Source organism: Lissotriton vulgaris, chromosome 1_1 (genome assembly GCF_964263255.1).
Source record: "Lissotriton vulgaris chromosome 1_1, aLisVul1.2, whole genome shotgun sequence".
Lineage (NCBI taxonomy): Eukaryota > Metazoa > Chordata > Amphibia > Caudata > Salamandridae > Lissotriton > Lissotriton vulgaris.
The window spans coordinates 224,525,104-224,533,542 of NC_141685.1; positions in this window are offsets into that span (position 1 = coordinate 224,525,104).

The window sequence follows — 8,439 nt, forward strand, 5'->3', positions numbered from 1 at the left end:
ACTACGTCATCTGCAGTTTATCGATATGGTCATCTCTCAGTGACATGGTAGTTACAGCCAGGATAGAAAGCGACCACGACCCGCTATGCGTCTCACATAATTGGTGGACACCTAACGTAATTACTCCAAATCCTGGTGACCTACATGTGCCCCCAATGATTACGCCATCCAATAACATGCGTAGGTTAAGATGGTCTGGTGTTAAGACTGACCAGCAGGCCCTGGAAAAGATAAGAGCAGCGGCAGACAAGGCCATTCTGGCACTGGAAAATATTACTGCTTATGTACAAGGACAAGAAGATGTCAACACAGTTCATACGACTCTCTTTAATGAAGTCAAAAACTTTTTCTTAAAACCCGCACGAAATAATAGGGCTTGTCCATTTAAATCAGCAAAGTGGTACAATCATGATTGCAGGGCAGCAAGATTTAAACTAGGAGCTGCAATCAAAAGCAATAAATTGAGTGATATTCGGTTTGCCAGGAAGCACTATAAAAACTGTATTGCCAGGGCAAAAAGAGACTGGGACGAAGACCACTGGCAGAAACTGAGATGTGCTAGTGAAAGTAGAAATTCTAGACAATTTTGGCATATTGTCAAATGGGGCCATGATAGATCTCCAGAGCCTCCCAACAATAATGTCCCTCATGATGCCTGGGTTAAGTTCTTCAGCGAGCAGTACTCTTCCAGAGATCAGCCTGTTAGCAACTCTAACCTAATATATCTGTTCGCAGATGAAGATATTTTTATGCTAAGCGAAATCCTGATTGCCCTGAAATCTGTTCATAGGGGCAGAGCCCCGGGTAACGACGGAGTCCCGGCGGATGTCTTCTTAGATGACACCGATAGGTGGAGCAAGTACATCTGCCTTTTACTAAACCATATAGCCAGGGGCGCTGAAATCCCGGTATCCTGGCGGGGTGCTGTCATTATCCCAGTATATAAAAAGGGGGATCGTGCCCAACCCTGTAATTACCGCCCAATCAGCCTAATAGACACGGTCCAAAAAGTGGTAGGACGTGTAATCATTAATAATCTGCTTGATTGGGCTGAGGAGCAGAACGTCCTATCCCCTTTTCAGGCTGGGTTTCGCAGAGCTACTAGCACTGTAGACCAGGTCTTACGCTTCCAACTGATACAATGGCGGACAGTGGTCCTGGGCGGATGCAGTCTCTATGCAGCTTTTGTTGACCTACGGGCTGCATTCGACCTGGTGCCGAGGGCAAAATTGTGGGAAGTGTTGGCAGCTCTGGGGGTCCCGATGATTATTCTAACCTTGATCATGAGACTCCATGAGGGCACTTATGCTAAGATCCAATGGGGTGGCTACGGCAACGATACTATTGACTTCCCTGTCGAGCGTGGGGTTCGACAGGGTTGTTCAATGGCACCGACATTGTTTACTCTTTTTATAAACGGAATTGTTCCCCGTATGCAAGCTGAGCCCGTAGATGCTCCCTCACTCGCTGGTGCAAAAGTTCCTATTTTAATGTTCGCAGACGACACCTTAATTTTATCAAAATCCCCTAGCGGTCTGCAAAAGGCATTGGTAATTTTTGACAAATTTTGTAGTGATCATGGCTTGGAGGTAAACGCAGCTAAAACAAAACTCATGGTTTTTAATCCTTGCAGGAATTTTAAATCTAAAATAACCATGAGTGGGCGCTGCCTTGAAGTAGTGAATTCTTTTACCTATCTGGGGATACATATCTCAAATGGCAACAGATGGAACCACCACTTAAATCTGGCAGTATTAAGACACAAACAACTGGCTGGTACCATCATTAAGGAGCACATGAAATCTTTACCTAAACCAATCAAACCGCCATTAATCATATATGAGGCTAAAGCAATAGGGTCCGCACTGTATGGGGCAGAGCTGTGGGGGCAAGAAAACCTCCAGGAGCTACAGAGGTCAGAGAATAGCTTCCTCCGAAAACTAACTGGCACCCCACAGAGCAGTCCCCTCTTGCCACTCAGATATGACCTTGGGAGGAAGGAAATCTCGGCTATGTGTAAACTTCGACCGATATTATATTGGCGTAGAATTTGGACCACCCCCGAGTTGTCACAATATGCAGAAGGATTTGCTGATGTGATCAAAGCAGATCAATTTCATAAAATTAAATGGTTTAGATCATTGAGAACAGCATTAAGTGAACTAGGGTTAAGCGAATTGTGGTCTGATCCAACCGGGTCATCCTTTCCATCTAAGATGTTTATAAAAAACCTTTATTGGGAACAGGTTGAAAATAAGAGTCTCCTTAACAATAACAATGGGTCTATGACGACTGCCTTCCTTGAAGCTAAACTGTTTCCAATGTTTGAAATCTACTGGGATATTATAACTAAACCCGTGGACAGGAAACTGTTTTTCCAAATGAGGGCTGGCTCTCTACCTCTTGGTAATTTAACATCTAAATGGAGGAATGGAGGTCCAGCTACTTGCCCAGTTTGTGGGGAAGGTAAAGAGACGCTGGGTCACTTCTTGTTTGCTTGTCATGCATATTCTGTTCCTAGACGTGTTTGGTTGGCCCCCATGTGTAGAAATTTGGGTACTAAAAGCAGCATGGTCGCTCTACGCATTGTTAAAACTACCTCCTTAAATTGGATTATTATAGCGACTGCTAAGTACTTGGGGTGGGCGTGGGTAACGAGGCAGAGATTGCTAGTAGGGTGACTACTCTCTGCCTAGCTGATCAGAGACTGCTAGTTTATCTATTCTCTGTTCCCATGCCAGGTGTCTATCTGACGAAAAAATTTTATATTAATTTTTAACTATGTAATAGGATTGTTTTTAATATGACCTTATTATATGAACTTTGCACCTTGATGACAAATAACTGAATGCAATGTTATTTTAAACCCCTTTTTTAATGTGTATTGTGCTTAAAGTCATGTTGGACTTTGTAATTTAATTGTATTTTATTATGTGTTTGTTTGTCTGCTTTTATGAGTAAATACTCGAATAAAGCACTTTTGAATTGAATTGAATTGAGTCCCAGTCGCGAGTCCTTGCCTGGCTGTCACAGGGCTCCTCCAGCTTGAGTTGGCAAGGATGTCGAGTGAACGACCGGTGCAGTGTTTTCTTTGAGTATTGATTTTGTGATGTGTGTGAGGGACTTTGCGTGCACATCCAAGTCCAATGATTATGTGTGGATGCCTGTGTGCACATTCAAGTGTAATCACCTGATGTATTTAGTGTATATATATCTTTCTGATTTCCTGCAGGACGTCCAGTATTATTTGTTGCTTGTGTATTAATATTATTATTTATGCATTTAACAGTTGCATTTGCCGGGTGTGTTAATATTGCATGTATATATATATATATATGCAAAACGAAGACTCCACACGCCACCTCCAATCGTCCAGATCGGCGAAGCAAAAGGAGAAACGGACCACAGGATCTGGCTTCAATAGATTTTAATGTGCAGGTGAGGCAACAACAGCACGACGCGTTTCGGGCCCGTGTATACATACATACATTTGAATGTTGTTCATTTGACATCTAGGAACGTCTTTCTGTAAGAGAGAATTGTATAAATAAACCCCAATTCTTATTCTAAAAAGAGAGTCTTTGATGTGTTTCATTTTTTAAAGTGAAACCCCTGTCTAGGAGGTGTTGTGTTATATGTATTGCTTCGTCGTGTTTGAGCCATTGAGTGTGAAAGGTATTTTGGGAGCACAAAGCAAGACAGCACAATACATGGATGCTACCATGATTTGAAGGGGCTTGACAACTGCCACCACCATTCAGGATAGATTTTTGTGATCCATAACAGGAGTGGTTACAAATCTGGGAATCTGGAGGTCTTGAGGATTCCGGGAGATCTGGGGTCTCTGGGGTGTGACAGATCACATATAGGCAAACCAACCTGCATGCACAGATGGGAAAGAAAGACTTAAATAGGCTGGGGCCCAGGCCGACATGGGCGGGCCATCCTGAGAGGTGGAGACTGATAGAGAGGTAGAAGCACAACATAGTGAAACCATAAGTCTCCAATTGGATAGAATTTTGGCGGCCATTGAAGACACAAAAAACACCCTGCAGGGTGATATAGGTGCAGTGTCGGTGGGGTTGGGCCTTCTTCACACAGAACACCACGTGTTGGCAGACAGGATCAAAGGGGTGGAGGCCTCTGGCATGGATCTTAACCCCAAATGCTCTTGGCTCACTAATCAAATGATCTCGCTACAAGGCAGAGTGCAGGCTCTTGAAAGACGGATGGGGGATGCTGAAACAATATCAGGGTGGTGGGTCTTCCAGAAAAAATTGAGCACGGAGACATGGTTGAATACCAGGAGACTTGGCTACGCACGAAAGTGGCTGCTGGTGAGCTTCCCCTTTTTTTCGCTTTAGAACATGCACACCGAGTACCAGCGAGACACCCGACTCGCGAATGGACCTCGAGCTGAATCACCAACACCAGCCCACGGAACACTCGTGAAAAGCATATGCTGCTGCAAAACTACGTGGTGCACAGTGGTTCAGGTTACATAATCCCCACGAGGGATACTGGTCTCAGAATTACTAAGAGGTCAGATCAACCTCAGGGACACTTGGGAACCCACCTCCTGTGTTGCAGAAATCTTCGGAGTCCTCAGGAGCTCGGGAGATGCAAACTGGTCAGATGTGTTAAAGGTGCCTGCCTTGCAGGGGAGTAACTCTTTTACTTCAAGGGAGATTCTTCAGTCATCCAGCGTAGGACTTGGTTTCTGCTTGCAGAGTTTAGTCCAGGTAAAATCTAAAATCCTGTAGTCAGGGTTCCTACTTTATACCCAAGGAAGGGGTGGGACAAACTCTGGAGACCCACCTATGGGAGGGTCAGGACAGAGGGGTGGCTATACCCATGTCCTTTGTCGAGTTTTGCACCAGAGCAGGAGCAAATGGCTCCTGCAACCGGTTTCCGCTGGACTATGCACAGAGACACCAAATGTGACCCCAGTGCAGACTTTCAAACACTCTGAGAGTGCACCCACCCAGCCCCAATACACTAAATACTGTCTGGGAGGTGGTTACACCTCCCTGTGACAGGAAACCTATTGTCAAGCCTTCCCCTGCTCGAGCTCAGCTCAGCAGCAGGAGGGCAGACTTGTGTCTGTGGCTGGCAGCATCCATATTTTGATGCCCAGGTTGAGAAAGCTGGTACCGGGTGTACCGGTGTTTCACATAAGTCCCTCTAGAAGGGTGGAATCATACCTCCCCCGCCAGTTACTGGCGGGGAAGTATGATTCCAAGGTGCTTGACACCAAACACGACACGGTTCTAAGCAGCCATTTTAAAGTTAGCATTTACTGCGTGGTTATATTGCACTTAAATATATATGGTTGGCTGCATTACAAACAACCCCGGAAAATAGGTTCCGAAGGCTGCAGAGGGGCTCTGCTCATACAGTGGCACCCTCCTACATAAAACCCATCACCCTGCCTTCAGGATTGATAAGGCCTGCCATAGGGGTGACTGATAGGTTTATATGTGCATGGTGATTTAGAATAGATATAGTGAACCTATATCTAAGTAAGGGGTGCATGCACCACCTTACACAGGCTGCAGTAGCAGACCTGTGGTGTCAGTTTGAATGGTCTCTTAGGGGTGGCATAATACATGCTGCATCCCCTGAGAGGCCTCTGGGGTACCTACGCCCTGGGTACATGGTGTACGATATGCTAGGGACTGATAAAGCTACCCCGGTGTCCAATCTGGAGTGTACCTAAAGTACATGCAATCAATTTAGAGGAGAAAGCAGCTAGGCTGGGGTCCTGGATAGTAGGATCCCAGCCAGTCGAAGTCGAGAACAGAGAGACATCAGCAAAAAGTGGGGGCAAACATAAGAAGCAGATCCTACTGTCCTACACAACCCTCCCTCCCCCAAACATAGGGACATTAAACTAACCTTGACCAGTTGAGTCTTCATGTTCTAAGTGGAAATATCCGGAGAGTCTATCTGCATTGGCATGGGTACTCCCAGGTCTATGTTCCACTGTATAGTCCATCTCCTTTAGGGAAATGGACCACCTCAAATGTTTAGGGTTTTCACCCTTAATCTGTTTTAGCCGTAAGAGGGGCTTATGGTTTGTCTAAACAATGAACTGAGTCCCAAACAAGTATGGCCTTGTGCTTCTTCAGAGCCCAAACCACAGCAAAGGCTTCTCTCTTAATAGCTGACCATTGTTTCTCTCTGGAGGTCAACCTTCTGATAATAAAAGCTACTGGCTGATCCTGACCCCCTTCATTCAGTTATGATAGCACAGCCCCTACTCCCAACTCAGATGCATCAGTTTGAGCAATGAATTGTTTGGAGTAGTCAGGACTTTGCAGAATGAGAGCAGTTCACATGGCCTGCTTCAGTTTATCAAATGCCTTTTGACAGCTAACTGTCCACTGAACTTTCTTAGGCAATATTTTGGAAGTTAGATCATTCAAAGAGATCACTATGAATCCATAACCTTTGACAAACCTCCTGTAGTACCCAGTCAGGCCTAAGAAAGCTCTGACCTGAGTCTGGGTAGTTGGAGCAACACAGTCCATGAGGGTCTGGATTTTGCTCTGCAATGGTTGAACCTGATCTCCCCCCACAAGGTGGCCCAGGTATATATCCTGACTCTGCCCTATCTGGCACTTGGTGGCATTGATAGTGAGGCCTGCCTTCTGCAGGGCCTCCAAAACATTTCTCAGGTGGATCAGGTGATCCTCCCAGGTGGAGCTAAAGACAGCAAAATCATCTAGATATGCTGCACTATAGGCTTCCAGACCTGTAAGGACTTTATTCACCAACCTTTGAAAAGTTGCAGGTGCATTCTTCAAACCAAAGGGCATCACCATAAATTGGTAGTGCCTACTAGGGGTTCATAATGCTGTTTTTGGCTTTGCATCCTCCGCTAATCTGATTTGCCAGTAGCCAGCTGTCAGGTCTAATGTGCTCAGAAACTTGGCTGAGGCCAAAGTATCTATAACCTCATCTGCCCTGGGTATTGGATGAGCATCAGTCCTAGTGAGTGCATTAAGACCCCATTGTAGTCAACACAGAACCTCATCTCTCTCTTGCCGTTCTGGGTGTGAGGTTTTGGTACCATGACTACTGGGCTAGCCCAAGGGCTATCTGAGGGCTCAATTACTCCCAAATCCAACATTTTCTGGCCTTCAGTCCTTATGCAGTCCCTGACATGGTCAGGTTGCCTGTAAATCCTATTTTTTACAGGCAGACTATCACCTGTGTCCACTTCATGAGTGCACCAAGTAGTCTGACTTGGAGTCAGTGAGAACATATGTCTGAACTGATTCAGGACTTGCCTACAATCCGTTTGCTTCTGGTCAGTTAGGCTGTCTGACAAGGCTACACCATCAACTGAGCCATCATCAGGGTTCTGTGAGAGCAGGTCAGGAAGTGGATCACTCTCTTTCTCTTGTCCCTCATCAGTAGCCATGAGCAAGCCCATGTCTGCCCTGTCAACATATGGTTTGAGCCTGTTCACATGGAGCACCCTGTGGGGGCTCCTGGGAGTTCCAATGTCCATCAGGTAGGTAACCGCTCCCTTTTGCTCAATGATTGTATGAGAGACAGTCCACTTATCTTGGAGGGCTGATGGGGCCACAGGCTCCAACGCCCATACTTTCTGTCCTGGCTGATAAACAGTCACAACAGCCTTTTGGTCATGCCAGACCTTTTGAAATTCCTGGCTGGCCTCAAGTTTCTTGAATGCCTTCTTCATGTACTCAGCCATCCTGGAGTGGAGACCAAGTACATAGTCCACAATATCATGTTTAGGTGGTTTGAGAAGTAACTCCCATCCCTCCTTCACTAGACATAGGGGACCCGTAACTGGATGCCCAAACTAAAGGTCAAAAGGGCTGTAATCAACCCACTACTGAGGAACCTCTCTGTAGGCAAAGAGAAGGCAGGGCAGAAGTATGTCCCATCTATGCCTGAGCTTTTCAGGGAGACCTTTAATCATGCCCTTTAGGGTTATGTTGAATCTCTCAACTAACCCATTGCATTGTGGGTGATAAGGGGTGATACATTTGTAATTTACTCCACACTCCTTCCACATACCAGTCAAGTAACTAGACATGAAGTTTGCTTCTCTGTCTGATACTACCTCCTTAGGATAAACCACTCTGGAATATATTCCCAAAAGGGCTCTGGCTACCACAGGAGCTGTGGTAGTCCTAAGTGTGATTTCCTAGTGGCATGATCCACCACCACTAGTATAAATCTGCGCCCAGATGCAGTTTGAGGATCCTTGGGACCAACAATGTCAATCCCAACCCTCTCAAAGGGAACCCCCACCACAGGTAGTGGTGTCAGGGGGGCCTTTGTAGTACCACCTGCCTTACCAATGTCTTGGCAAGTGATACATGAGTGACAAAATTCCTCTGTGTCCTCTGACATATGTGGCCAATGAACGTGAGGAACAATCCTGTCCCAAGTCTTGTT